This window comes from Mesoplodon bidens (genome assembly GCF_964165515.1).
Source record: "Mesoplodon bidens genome assembly, chromosome: 4".
NCBI classification, from domain to species: domain Eukaryota; kingdom Metazoa; phylum Chordata; class Mammalia; order Artiodactyla; family Ziphiidae; genus Mesoplodon; species Mesoplodon bidens.
The window spans coordinates 101,834,885-101,850,629 of record NC_138160.1 but is presented as its reverse complement, the minus strand read 5'-3'; the positions used below and the strand labels follow the sequence as shown (position 1 = coordinate 101,850,629).

At 38.3% G+C, this 15,745-nt stretch overlaps 2 pseudogenes across 2 annotated transcripts; both read left to right on the top strand.

The window, feature by feature from the left end:
* Positions 1-436: 436 nt before the first annotated feature.
* Positions 437-2,710, top strand: LOC308616348 (cytoskeleton-associated protein 2-like; annotated as a pseudogene). Its single transcript has 2 exons — positions 437-1,819; positions 2,069-2,710. The product of its transcript is annotated as a cytoskeleton-associated protein 2-like (transcript).
* Positions 2,711-8,074: 5,364 nt separating this feature from the next.
* LOC308615872 (bolA-like protein 2) lies at positions 8,075-8,338 on the top strand (annotated as a pseudogene). The gene has a single exon. The product of its transcript is annotated as a bolA-like protein 2 (transcript).
* Positions 8,339-15,745: the final 7,407 nt, after the last annotated feature.

Here is a 15,745-nt window from a genome sequence, read left to right as displayed (position 1 = left end):
AGACAGCTTTTATCATGTTAAGATATGTCCCTTCTATGCCTAACTTGTTAAGAGTTTTTATTGTGACTGGATGTTGAATTTTGTCAAATGCTTTCCCTGGATCTATTAAGATGATCATATAATTTTTGTATCAAGTTCAATATCAGGTCAGAGGATATGGGACATAGACATAGAATGAGATCATCTGTAGTATTTACTCCACATATAAATATCAGCTGGAGAATGGATAAATACCTTGTGGTATAGTCATATGCTACAATAATATACAGTATTGATATAAATAAATCATGCCTTAACATCAAATTGGATGAATCTCAGAATGGTGGGAGAAAAAAAGCAAGTTAGAAGATACAATATGGGCAGTGTGCAGCCGCGCTGGCTTGAGGGAGTCTGCGGCGGTCGAGCTGGAGACGCGTCCCCCCCCCCACCTAGAGCTGCGATGAGCACCCCAGCCGTGCCCCAGGACCTGCAGCTTCCCCCGAGTCAGAGGGCCCAGTCTGCATTCAGAGAGCAAAGAAGACAAAAACTCAAGGAGCATCTGTTAAAAAGAAAAACTTTTTGCATACAAACAGGAAAATCAGATATTATCCAGTGGTAGAGACCAGAGAGTGAAGACATCTGAAGGCCAGATCGAAGAAGAGACAAAAGTTCTGAAACTTAAGGCAAAAATGGTTGATAAAAAGAATGTCGGTAGACTTACAGGGATCAAGAATAATATAACAATGGAAAAAAACTGTATTCCTTTAAAACCTTCTAATAAATTAACCAATTTAACTACAGCAATTGGTACACCTAATTTTGAGGATAATAATCAAACTCTGCCATTGTTACCAATTAAAGATGATCCCCAAAGTCAACATATGTTAAGCCAAGCATTTCACCTTAAAAACAACAGTAAAAAGAAACAAATGACTACAGAAAAACCAAAGCAAGGTGCTAACATGCCCAAACGCCCAAGAAACCTGTGCTTGGATCTTATCATAGCCAAGTTGTTCAGTCTAAGATTAATTCCTTTAGAAAACCTCTACAAGTCAAAGATGAGAGTTCTGCAACAATGAAGAAACTTTCGGCTACTGTCTCTAAAGCCACAAAGTCTCAGCCTGTAGATGCCAGCAGTGTACCAGTGAAAAGTGATAGAGCCTCACATATGACGACTGCTACTAAATTTGTGAGCACTACATCTCAGAGCAGTCAACTTGTACGTCCTTCTATTAGCAGTCACCACAGTAATAACCAGGATGCCATGAAACAAGGCATCAGTCTGCCAGCATTACAGTTAGGAAAGGGCCTCAAGAGAAAGAATTATTACAGTTAAATACACTTTCATCTATTATCAAAACCAGTTCTTCTCAGGACATAAAAAGAAATAAGACACTATCAAGAAGCATGACATCTGAAATGGTAGCCAGACCTGATTTTTCTTCTAATACTAAACTGATAGAAAAGTCAAAAAGCATTGACCACCACAGACATACCATGGTGAAAGCAGCTATTGATAGGAGATGGACTCAGCCCAGAGAAACTGCAGAGGAGAGAAAGGCTCATCTGAGTGAGTGGAAAGCTGGCAAAGGAAGAGTAATGAAAAGGCCTCCGGGCTCAGTGGTTACCCAGCCTGAGCCCAAAGCACAAAATGAAAAACTAGTTGGGTCCTTCTGGACTACCATGGCAGAAGAAGATGATCAATGATTGTTTACTAAAAAAGTAAACAAGACATTTTCTGAATGCCTACACCTGATTAATGAGGGATGTCCAAAAGAAGAAGTACTGGTTACACTGAATGTCCTGATTAAAAATATTCTAGGGCTTCCCTGGTGGCACAGTGGTTGAGAGTCCGCCTGCCGATGCAGGGGACACGGGTTCGTGCCCGAGTCTGGGAAGATCCCACATGCCACGGAGCGGCTGGGCCCATGAGCCATGGCCGTTGAGCCTGCATATCCGGAGCCCGTGCTCCACAACGGGAGAGGCCACAACAGTGAGAGGCCCGCGTACCGCAAAAAAAAAAAAAAAAAAAAAAAAAATATATATATATATATATATATACACACACACACACACATATATATTCCAGATGCCAAAAAACTTGTTAAATATTGGATATGCCTTGCACATATTGAACCACTTACAAGTCTATTGAAAATATTTTCACAATCTATGAGAAGGACATTCTGGCAGGAGTTCAGCCTACTGAAGAGATGTGACATGCAATTGTTGACATTCTGACAATAAAGAGTCAAGAAAAAGTTAAATTTGGAGAAAATATTGAGGAGGCTTGTGCAACCAAGGAACAAATCCAAGAAGCCACCATTGATGATATAAGTGCTAATCTGGGGTCAGAAAAACCAGAAATAGAAAATAAGCATCCTAGGAATGTGGTATTTCAAGGTTGTGAAAAAGAGCAAGACGACAAAACAAAAGATCCAACCAGTGATATTAAAACCCCCAATACAGAAACTAGGGCGGGTTGCTTAATTAAATATAATGTGTCTACTACTCCATACTTGCAAAGTGTGAAAAAGAAGATGCAGTTTAAAGATGTTAAACTGTTAGACGTTCTCGACGTCTTCAAGAGAAGACTTCTAAATTGCCAGATACGTTAAAAGACCATTATCCTTGTGTGTCTTCACTGGAACAGTTAACAGAGTTGGGAAGTGAAACTGATGCTTTTGTGTGCCACATGTACTCAGAGACTGACATGACAGAAGAGAAGTGAAGCTCTGATAGGAATGTGGTTGTATTATTCCGAGGGCATTTGGTTGGTTGGTTTGTTGTGGCTTTGCATGTCCCTTAGGTCAGGAGTTGCCAAGTACCTAAGTATTCACAGCAGTCAGCACTCTTACTTATGTCCACTCTAAAGCAGGTGTTGCCTTCTGTACGTCGGAAAGCTAATCCTACCTTGGCAATCTCAATAGACTGACTTTTTCTCTAACACAGGTAAATTTTGTGAAGACAGAGTTAGCTTGCTTTGTCACCCAATTCTAGTAGCCCAGACTGCTGTGGTCTCCTGTGTCCCTGGGACTCTGCCCCTGATTCTTACTTGTCACTCTCCAGCAAAGCCAGTGAGTCTGCATCTGTGGTCTCTTGGCCTCTCTTTTATTGTAGCCGAGGTCCCCAAGAGGGATAGTTAACTAAATACTCCATTTCTAAGAGAAGATACTTCGTTGGAAGAAAGAAAATGTGCCAAACCTAGTGGGCATTCAGAACTTTAAATCTGAGTTTCTTTCTTTAGTTCCTTTTCTAACTTGACTATCTAAAATATTAAAAATTTTAACTTCCATTGCTTCGTTTGATATAGTTTATAGACTAATAAAAGGGATTTAGAGAAGGAATATATAATATTTCATAAATCTCATCCTAGTTTAGGTAGTATTTCTAAAATAACTAATACTTAAAATTGATTTCTTCCTTGTAACATAAAAACTTCATCATGTTTCCTAAAACATAATAGTCATACACAGTAAGTAGGTCTCTGTTCCCCACAATAAATACCACCAGTAAAATTGTTTTGTTAAGTCTCTGAACTAATACTTAAATGGCATACATCCTTTACCAACTCTAGAGTTTCAAGTAAGGATTTAGTCATTGTAAAAGATTAGATAGTTTTAAAACTGCATAATATGAATGTGGTTGAAAATCACATATTTATGTTCATTAATTCCATTTGTATAATAGTGCCAATCTTTGTTCTATTTATTGTCTTATGTTCTAGAGAGTAGGGTTTTTATTCCTTTTAAACTGTGTACCTAATACGTATACAATAAATGAAAACATCTATATAACAATTAAAAAAAAAGAAGATACAGCATGATTCCATTTTTGTGAACTTCAAAACCGTGCAAAACCAAAGAATATTCTGTTTAGAGATACAACCCTATGTGGTAAATGTTTCAAAAAGTATTAGTTAATACACTTAGTGAATTTTTTTCACTGTGAGTAGAGAAGAAGGATGGGATCTGGAATGAACCCTCAGAAACCTCAAGGCTTTGGACTATTTTCTGTGTTTCTTTTTTCCTTAAGGTAGATAGTGAATAAAAGGGTGTTTGTATTTTTATTCTTTATACTGAATCATATGTTATAAATACTATTTTGTATTTCAACTTTCATACTAGCAATTTTGAAAAAAGCAAAAGAAAAAATTAATGATAATCATAACTAGAAAATAATTAATATGTATATTTTTTTAAAAAATCATTGGAGAAGGGAGGAAGGTCAAAGAAAGAACTCAATCCAAATTCAAGAAAAGGAAAGCTAAAGGATGAATAGATAGATAAGATCTCAGCAAGTAGAAAAGGAAAATATACAAAGTGCCCTTTGGAGAAGGGAACAGCTGCCAGGGAATGGCAAGGAAGCTGGTGGCTTTACTGTGAAACTGAGAAAGCCAAAGATGTGAGACAAGCCTGAAAATAGAGATAGTAACCCGAAAGATCTTCAGTGCTCAGTGGATGAGTTTGTGAGGTTTGCTTTTGTTTTCTTTTGTTTTATGTATAAGAAACATTGGAAGCCTGTTAAGATTTTTAAAATAGTATACCCTCAATATATTATGTTTGAAAGCCAATTGGTTATCCTGTGGAAGAAGAATTGGAAAGAGAAGTTCAGAAACAGGAAGAACTGTGAGGGGCTCAAAAGCATTGTGACTTGACTTACTTTTCACATTTAATGCAAGCACTGTTTTCTAGCATTTATGCTTAGACCTTCTACAGAAAATGCACTTCTGCAATGTGACTTGCTCAATACCCTGGGCTATATGGCTCGAGGCATTTCCTCTGCATTTTAAATTCTTGCAGTCTAAATGTTTACTGTAGTAAACATTGTTGGTTTCTTTCCTCAGAAAACACAGAGGAAAAAAGCTAAGATGGAGAAACAAACAAAAAAATCAGGTAAGAAAAAGAAGAAGAGTGAGTGATAGATAACCCAGTAGGGAGGGCAAGAACAGGAGGGGACTGGGAACTACAAAATGTAGCTCATAGAGGCTGGCTGGCCTTAAGTAAAGCACTTAACCTTTGCTCCCTTCAGTTTCTTCATCTGTAAAAAGAGAAGTTCAGCTAGATGACCCAAAGTCCCTCCAGAAAAATAAATGGATGATTTATTCTGTAATAGCATGATTCTATTATATTATATGATTCTACTGAAAAGGTACAAATTCATTCTTGAAGAGCTTTCCTTGTGTTTAAGATACTAAAGCAAGATTAAAATAATGCTAAAAATACATTATATGATTATATGTTTGAATTTCAACTTTAGCTTCATAGTTTTATATTTTTCAGGGGTTTAATTTGGATCTAGGAACAAAATGAAACATTAATAACTGCCACAGCCTCCTGGCAAGTTATTATTTTGTGATAGAGAGTAAGAGGAGGAATGCAATGATCTGCTCAGCACTGCTCATCATCACATGTTGTTTTTGAGACCAGAATTCAATGATTTTTTTTCCCCTTTGCTGCATTAAAATGATGGCATTTTTCTTAAAACATACAGGGCTTTTAATTCTGTAAAGATTGGCCTATTTAAGGTACCAACTATTTCAAAAAGAACAGTCATTTTAAAAAGCAGCAGAGGGCTTCCCTGGTGGCGCAGTGGTTGAGAGTCCGCCTGCCAATGCAGGGGACACGGGTTTGTGCCCCAGTCCGGGAAGATCCTACATGCCGCGGAACAGCTGGGCCCGTGAGCCATGGCCGCTGAGCCTGCACATCCAGAGCCTGTGTTCCACAACGGGAGAGGCCGCAACAGTGAGAGGTCTGCGTACCGCAAAAAAAAAAAAAAAAAAAAAAAAAGCAGCAGAGCAACTGGAAGATTTTATGAAAAAAATACAAATCAATCAAAATGAATACCATTAATAAAATGGTAATGGAAAGAATTACTATTATAGTCATCACACTTATAAAGGCTTGTGGAGTAAGAAAGCTATACTTGGGAAGTATCTATTAAATTAATTTATTTTTATCTTTTCTTTTCAACTCGAAAGCAGAAAAATATTTGTTAATTGGCCTAGTGTGTTTTTGTTTTTATATTTTATGTGTCCTTACTGTAGTAAAGTCTTCTTTTGTACTGTGTCTTGCTAATAAAATTAAAACTTAAAATTGCTTTTAATTGAAATTTTAATTGCTTATAATTGCAAAAAAACCTTAAAATTACAAAATAAAATTTAATTGGTAATAAAGTAAAAATGGCAAGTGTGATTTAAAATAGATAATATTTGAGGTAGCTTATCAGACATTTAGGTACATTATTATCTCCTTGAACAAATTCTACCTAGGCTCCTCTGACCCCTTTCTCAACTAGACCTCAACCTTGATCTATAAAGACTTGAATACCAGCATAGTTTCTAACAGCTCAAGGCCATATCCTTAGGATGATCCTGGTTCCACTAATAGTTCATGCCTGCAAAAACTCAAAGCTGCCAACAGAATTTAGTTTGTTCCAGCCAATACCTGAAGATAGGGCCCCTGTCTCCCAGCCTCCATGGGAGGATAGGAGCCTAACTTCTATAAACTCTGGTTAGCAAAACCATATCGGTTTCAGATAGACCACCGCCCCACTTCCTGCTTTTTGTAATTTTACACTTCCCTGGCTCTACTGAACCCTGCCCACCTCCCTCCTTATTCCCTCATTCTCCCTTTAGAATGCTGGGTCACCTCTGTACAAATCAAAGTTGAGTTCAATTCACACTAGTCTCTTTTCCCTATTTCCCTATTGCTGATTAAAATCTGTCCTTACTACTTTAGTATCTAACATTTTTTATTTTTGACCCTAATAAATTCTTAGGGTCAAAAATAAACAAATTAGAAGAAATTAGGCCAGAAAAGTAACTTACCTGGCAAGACAACATAATTAGTAAGTGATAACATGGTAATTTCAATCCAGGCCTGTTTGATAATCACTGTTAATTACCTTGCTTCTCATTTGGACAAATATAGTCAACTTTTCTTAAAAATTGAGAATAAATCTTATATTGAAGGTTAATCAATTATATAATACTTAAAGTATGAGATATAGGCTTTTGAAAGTCCATTGCCATTAGAGTTCACAATTGAGAAAGCTAACTTCTGTTAAAAATTGCATTAAAATAATTAATTCATAAAGGAAACTATAAAAGCCTAAAAATAGATCTATGTAAAATAAAGATAAAAAAGACAATATGTTAAATAAAAAGAATATTGACATGTTTTATTTCTGGATTTATTAATGGAATTGATAATTATAGGAAATGTTTCTTTATAAAAGATCAGCTAGATGTTTATAAATTCCTTCAACAGAAGCTAGAAACAGAAAGAATATAGGCTTGAGAATCAGAGAGGCTGAAGTTCTAATCATAGTCCTGCATTTACTGATTATGTAACTTGAGCAAATTACTTAATTCTCTGAGCCTCAGTTTCTTCAGCTACATAATAAAGACAACATTGTGGTAGACAGAATTCTAAGATGGTCTCCAAGATTTCTGGTTCATTCTGTACATGCCCTATATGGTTTTGTGGTTGAATGTGCGTGAGACCTATAAACACGATGCATTCCCATAATTAGGTTCCATTATATGGTAAAATAATCATATTTTACAGATGTAATTAAGTGCCCTAATCAGCTGATTTTGATTTAATCAAATGGGATATTATCCTAAGTAAGCGGGCAAGCTCTTAAAAGAGGGTATAGATGGCAGAGAGATGTATTTCTGTTGGCTTTGAAAAAGTAAATTGCTATGTTGTGTGAGCATAATAAGTAGGTGACCTCTTGGAGTTGACTGCAACTTCCAGCTGTCAGCCAGGAAGAAAATGAGAACCTCGGCCCTACAACCACAAGGAAATGAATTCTGCCAATATCTGACTCATCTTGTAAGAGGACCTCTAGGTTCTAAAGAGATCAGATCATCGGCTGACAACTTGATTTTAGCCCGATGATACTATAAACACAAGACCCATCTAACTCATACCCATTGCCCTTTGCATTGCTGAATCACTCCTTTGGTATAAATGCAATTCCAGATTATAAAGCATGAATTTTTTAAAAATGCCTCAGCTAGTAAGGGCAGAAGCAGTGTAGCAGAGGTCCGAGCTGGGCTGCACTCCCCCCACCCCGGGCTGCCACAATGGAACTCAGCGTTGAGTACCTCCCGGAGAAGCTGCAGTGGGACCTGGAGGCGGAGCACGTGGAAGTGGAGGACACAACTCCCACGTTGCATGTCCAGCTTCCGAGTCCTCGTGGTGTCAGCCAAGTTTGAGGGGAAGCCACTGCTTCAGAGACACCGGCTTGTGAACACTTGCCTAGCAGAAGAGCTCCTGCACATCCATGCCTTTGAGCAGAAAACCCTGACCCCAGAGCAGTGGGCCCATGAGCAGCAGAAATGAGGGACCCGGACCAGCACACCTATTAACTTATGATTCAGGGCCCCCAAAATATAAATAAAATAAAATAAAATGCTTCAGCTATTTCTCTTATAACAGAGGCAAGAAAGAAATAATAAGGTACCACTTGACTCACTATCACTTCCTTTATTATTTTCAAGACTATTTGGGGAAAAATAAACCTGCACAATTGCTCTAAATTCCTCATTTTCTCTTTTTTCTCTACTCCAAATTTTCAAATCCAATTCCTAAATATGGGATAAAGGCTCCTATACAGTAATCTTTTTTCTAAAACTATAGTCACTGGGTGGGTCATCTTTGTTGTAAGGGAGCTATTTCAGTTAGAGTCTCTCAGTTACAAGTTAAAGGATATTTGACTAAGGTGGCTTAAGCAAGAATCATATTTCTTTATTCCATATAAAAAAAAAGAAGTCCACAATAAACTTTGGCTTAGTGGTTGAACAACTGGAACCTAGATTCTTTCCAGTTTCTACTTTACCATTATCAGGTGTTAGTGATGGGTTTTCTGAGCAAAGCATAGCTGGTGTAGTACCAACCATCATATTCTTAACAGCACACCAAGCAGGAAGAAAGTAGACGATGTCATATAGGGCCTTTATCTTATACCATCCTTTCTTTTATTCATAAGACAAACCTTAATAAAAAGCACTCCAGTAAGACTCCTTTTTAGCTACCATGGGCTTCCATGACTGTTAGCAAAGGAGTATGGAATTGCTATGGTTGGCACAGACCAATACAGCTCATTCCCTGGTGATGGACACATCACCATCCAAACACACTAAGAAGTCTCTTAACACAAAAAGCCAGAGAAATGGCTAACAGATAGCCCAGCAATGATGACTACCTTACTAGGGATCTTTTTTCAATATTGTGCAAGATGCTGCTGCGTTTGGTGACCATTTGTCTTACACTAGGGCTTGGGGCAAATTCCATAAGTCCTATAGTATGGATTAAGAAATGACTTAACTGGGAAAAGGGGAAATGTACAAAGCTATAGAGCTTATAAGAGAAGGTAATCATCCTCCATCTTCCAATTATTCCACAAAGAACAGTGCTGGGGCCTGGGAGATTTGCTGGAACAAAGTGTGTGTTTCTGTTTCAGTGAAGGGACCCCAATCCTCCAATACTTTTCATTCTTGCTTATCAGTTAAAGGATACACAAACTGCACGGACACCAAGATTTTAGTGCTTGGTTTTTATAGGAGCTTTATGGGAATGATAGCTGACTAACACCTGAAAACAATGGGTTCTATAAGAAGTTGCAATCTTCTTGCAAAGAAATGAAGGTCACTATTACCATGGAAACTTTTGGATACAGCCCTTCCACTAGAAAGTGTTGAGTGGACTTGTTCCAGCTGGCTTATTTCCCCAGCAATCCAGAATGAAAGCATATAATCATTTTCAGAGAAGTCTTCCCCATGGTCTCATCAAGTAAAAATGTTCCATCTTGCAAATTAGCCTGTCCACATGCTGAATAGGAAAACAGTGATATTATTTGTCATTCCTTCATCGTAATCTATTCCCTGTTTGACTTTGGCATCCAAATTGAAGTTTATCATTCTCCTTGGAGGTATGTCAAATTGCTCTATTTTAAAATTTTGTTCTGGCATTGCATAATAAGCTCTGTGAAGATAGAAAAGTTGAATTTTTTTTTATCACCATTGACCTCTCTAAGAACAGGGGAAGTGAGAACCACCCAATGCAATCCTAATTTCTACTTGGGTCCATTCAGATACAACCTACCATTTTCCCACTAAAGTTAAAGCAATAAAAAGAGATTTATCGTGCCTTCTTACCCCTTACTCACAGATTTCCAAGTATCTGGGAGCCCTACAAAGACAGTTTTAGCTCCTACCTCAATGGGCCCTCCCTTCAATTTATCAACTGGCAGAAATCATTAATTTGATGCACCTCAAAGTTTCACTTGTTGGTGACTACTGATACAGGGGATGATTTTCTCAAGTCACAATTAGTGCTGGTAGTTTCAAACATTGGTGACAGTGCTGTGTCAGGATCACCCCTAAGCTCCTCAAGCATTGTAAGTACTGTGAGTATGGATGGTGATCCCAGCTCCTGAGATGCCAATGGCCACACTGCAGCTATACATGTAAGGTTCAGACTGATTTCTACACAAAAGCCAGTGACTCCACTTGCTACTGAATTTCCCCACACAAATTCTACAAATTCACTGATGCCTTAAACTCTAAGTCTCTTTAGTTCTTGCTCGTCGTTTTTCCTACAATTCTACCGCCTTATGATTTTGTCATGTTGGGCAGGAAGCTAATGTGAGAGAAATTACTTTACTATAATCGTAATACTTTCTCTATATCACTGACCTGTCTGCGTCAGTTAGCTTGCCTTATAATTAATTCTTTATTAGAAGTCTCCTCATTCTCCCATATAAATTGATAAATACCTGCCCTAAACCACTAGTTTTCCAGATATGCCTGAATGCTGGGATGAATACAGCATAGGCTCAAGCTAGTGACTACCCCCACTTCCTCCAACTCCCAACATTGGAAACTTAAATATTTATGCCTTTCCAATATTTGCTATTTTTCATCTGTTTCCCTACGTAGGTTGTCAGTAAATTTCCTTAAGAGTAAATAAGCCCAAGTGACTATTTCTAACAACATCAGTCAAAGAATAAATTTAATACTCTCCCATATGTATTTCTGCATTGCTCAAAGGTTTGAAGAGTACACTGTATTTCTATACTTTTAAAAGATATAAAAAATAAACAAAAGCTCAAAGATAGAATAGTTAGAAATAGGGAGGAAATGTATCTTCAGAAGATAGGCAGGTTGATGACAGATGCTGAGTGAAAAGAAAGGAGGCTGAACTTTGGAACTGAATATGGCAACCCCTATGGATCTGAGCAGAAGTCTGCAGTGATCGACGGAAATGAGCCTGCACCTTCCCCCACATCTTCTTCCCCCACATCTCCTTCACCCCAACCATAACCTCTTCACACTCTTTTCAGATCAAAATCGCTATATTCTGCATCTAGAAAGGATTAATTATTTCGTTCTTTTCTGTTTAAACAAAAGGCCTGCATCTGTGTGAACCCTGAAACCATATTTACAATGAAGAGAATGTAGTGCTCCAACCTCCTATGAGATTGTCCTTTAATATCTCCTTCTGGAACAATATGTTCAGGGAGCAGCAAGATTAACATATAAAAAAACACAGAATGGCAAGATGACCTGAGTTTTCTGCCCTTCCGTGAAATCCTATTTGCCTTAGGCAACTTTTAAAACATTAAGAAAGTAAATGAGGAAAGAGTAAACGTAAATTGGAGGAAAACCACAACATGCTAGAGCTAAAAGCAATCTTAGCAGTTAAAGTACATGGCATTAATGTCCTCAGTTCTTTACCCTTCCCTTATCCACATCCACTACATATGACTTGGCAGTACCTTCTCCCAGGAAAGGAACAGAAGATTCCCTACCCCTTGCTTTCGGGTTTGCCACATGATCTGCTTGGGTTAATGGAATGTTAACAGAAAACAGTTTGTGCTATTGTGCCTGCTCTCCTTCACATCTGTCAGAGCAGGAGAGTAAGCCTGGGCTAGCTGAGGAGGAGGATTAGAGACCTACAGGGCTGAGCCAGCCAGGGATGTACTCAGCCTAGAACAGGAGACCCTCAGGTGACCTATGGATGTGTGATCTAGGTAAATGCATATTGCTGTGGGATACTGAGATTATGAGGTTGATTGTGCCATATATTAGTTGATACCATACCCAACTTCAACTCCTTCAATTTACTGAGGAGAAAACCAGACCCCAAAAGTGGAAGCAGATGGATAGTAATGGAAACAGGGCTGGAAATTAGGCCCTGAAACAACCTTGCAAATCTGAATATTTACTCAAGGTTCAGATATGAACTTGCCACATGGACATTGGAAAGCTGATTAGTTTCTCTGAATCTCAGAGCTTTGTTGGAAAATGAAGGTAACATGTACCCTAAATAAAAACTGGAAATTGTCTGGTCTAAATAAGGTATTCGATGTGAAGACACTTTGTGAAAAAGAGAGAAAGAAGCTCAAGTGGTTAGTGCTTAATGAATGCCAAGTGCATGATGTAATCTTTGCTTATATGATGGCATTTTATCTCACTTTATCTTTAAAATACCGACCTATTGGGACTTCCCTGGTGGTGCAGTGGTTAAGAATCTGCCTGCCAATGCAGGGGACACAGGTTTGATCCCTGGTGCAGTAAGATCCCACATGCCATGGAGCAACTAAGCCTGTGTGCCTAGACTACTGAGCCTGTGCTCTAGAGCCCGCGAGCCACAACTACTGAACCTGCATGCCACAACTACTGAAGTCCACGCACCTAGAGCCCATGCTCCACAACGAGAAGCCACCATAATGAGAAGCCCACGCACTGCAATGAAGAGTAGCCCCTGCTCACCGCAACTAGCAAAAGCCCGTGCAGAGCAACGAAGACCCAACACAGTCAAAAATAAATAAATTAATTAATTAAAAAAAAAAACCTACCTGTTAATAAGGTAGGTGTGCACTTACTTGTTGAAAAACAGGTGATTACTGTATGCTTACAGAGCCAGGTCCTATATACATTTAATGAATAAACAATTCAGGCTGAGGGAACTTAAGTAACTTACCAAAATAACCTCAAAGAACTTGGCATGTTTTTATTAGTCAGTAGGAACTCTGCTGATTGTAGCTCAGGAAAACTGTTAACTACTGAAAAATAACTTTCTGCTACTGGGCACCCAGAAACATGTTACAAAGTTATCCAAATTAGAGTGTCTGCTTTTAGAGCTTTGATATGAAAATTTTATTAGAAACATTTTTGTTTTTACTATACAAATGTCATGATATATATGACATGCCACCTGCCATTAACAGTCACCCTGGTCTCTAATTACAACAACATTCCATCTGCTCTGGAAGATGACTACCAAGGCCTTGTCACTGGCCACTGGTCCCTGGTGGTCTAGTGGCTAGGATTCAGTGCTCTCACTGCTGCAGCCTGACTTCAATCTCTGGCCAGGAACCAAAATCCTGCTTCAAGCTGCTGCAGGCCAAGACGACCTAAGACCATACCCATTTGCATTTTGTAAACTCTATGAAGTATGTGCTTATCCCCTGCCTGTATTTCAAACAACACGTAACAGTCACTGTGCCAGATTTAATCATAATTTACATTCACCAATACAAAAGTGCTCCTGAAAAACAAATCATATTTTTCAGCATAACTGAGGTATAATTGAGAGATAAAACTGTAAGATATTTCAAGTGTATAATGGGATGATCTGATAAAAAATATTTCTTTTAAATGGAACTCATTTATGGGTAGGAAAGTATTTATTATGTTGAATCTCCACCCAAGTCAACTTCCATTTCATTTGAGGTTAAGGAACATAAAAAGTAAAGCATGGGCTTTTATATCTTCTAAGTGGGTTTCTACTTAAAGATAATAAAAGATAGCATCTACACCAAAACACCTTGTTCAGTTGGTATTTATGTCAATATGTATATGGTGGCACAATATTTTGAAATATTAGCAGAAGTTTCCATCTTTTAAGCTTTTTTTTCTTTTTCTTTTGTAAGACTGTGGCCTTTTTACTATTCATGCACACATTGTGAGACATTCATTGCTCAATGAAAATAATTTTACAGCAAAAAAAGCCATTTGGGATTCTAAAGGCAAAAACCTGAGTCTGAATGGGTTTGAAAACAGAGTTAGAGATAGATTTCCTACCATGACACCATGACAGCCAAAGATTCTCCTGATTTGATGGTGGCAGGCAGGGGACAGGAAGGGCAGTAAAGAGCCCAAATGAAGAGGAAATAGGGAATAAGTAGAACTTACAGTTCCCTAAGAAAGGTGAGTCCTGGTCCCTGGCCACAGTAAGCTAAATAATTGAAATCCATATTGTTTGAGGATGGTTATAGATGCATCTGGAGATCACTAAATCTATTTCTAGTTACCATTAAAGGCAGGTGGGAAGGCAGCAAAGTATTCTAAGGAGCCTCTATTCCTGAGGCCAGCATGATATTGAGATCTACTTAGGTGAAAACTGAAGAAAGAAGTGCACTAAGGCTTGGCTGTTAGCCTGCACTGCTCCAGAAATAGTTCTCAGCCACAGAGACCACAGCAAATAAAAAAGGAGAGGACACGGGGTAGAAAGTGAAAGGTTTTCAGTTCTAAGGTTCTTGGAAACTGGTCTGCAATCCACAGAGACCCACCTTGGTGTGGGGGTGGGTGGAGGGATAATTTAATGAGAAAGGAAGAAGCAGGCATGAATCATCAAATATTAAAAGAGATATTTGCATTTTAAAGTGATACATAGGGCAACAAGCACAGAACTGAAATAGGTGGAAGCACTATAGGCTGGTCTGTGTTATGCCTCCTTTGAGGGTGACTTGGAGACTCAAAAGTGCCTGACAACTGGGAATGTGCTGGTTACTTATGCTAATTCTTGGCAAGTGCTCAGAGTTCACTGCCCCAGAGAAGCTGCTGAATAAATACAGTTCCTTGCCTCTCATAAGGCACAGCTGTGTGAGATAACCTGCCGAACCTGATAAAAGTTTGGGGAACTAAAAGGGAACAACTTTCTATTTTTCAATCTGCCCTTTGATAATAGTGTTTTAATATTTAAAAAAGAATCCACTGACTAAGCACATTTTAAATGATGCCAATAAGCAGAGAGCAGACAGCAGAAGCAAGAAGAACTACAATCCCGCAGGATGTGGAACGAAAACCACATTCACAGAAAGACAGACGAAATGAAAAGGCAGAGGATTATGTACCAGATGAAAGAACAAGATAAAACCCCAGAAAAACCACTAAATGAAGTGGAGATAGGCAACCTTCCAAAAAAAGAATTCAGAATAATGATAGTAAAGATGATCTAGGACCTTGGAAAAAGAATGGAGGTAAAGATCGAGAAGATGCAAAAAATGATTAACAAAGATCTAGAAGAATTAAAGAACAAACAAACAGAGATGAACAATACAAAAAATGAGATGAAAAATACACTTGAAGGAATCAACAGCAGAAAAACTGAGGCAGAAGAACGGATGAGTGACCTGGAAGACAGAATGGTGGAATTCACTGCCATGCAACACAATAAAGATAAAACAATGAAAAGAAATGAAGAAAGCCTAAGAGACCTCTGGGACACATTAAATACATCAACATTTGCATTACAGGGGTCCCAGAAGGAGAAGAGAGAAAGGACCAAGAAAATATTTGAAGAGATTATAGTCAAAAACTTCCCTAACGTGGGAAAGGAAATAGCCACCCAAGTCCAGGACGCGAAGAGAGCCCAAGGCAGGATAAACCCAAGGAGAAATGCGCTGAGACACAGAGTAATCAAACTGACAAAAATTAAAGAAAAAGAAAAATTATGAAAAGCAACAA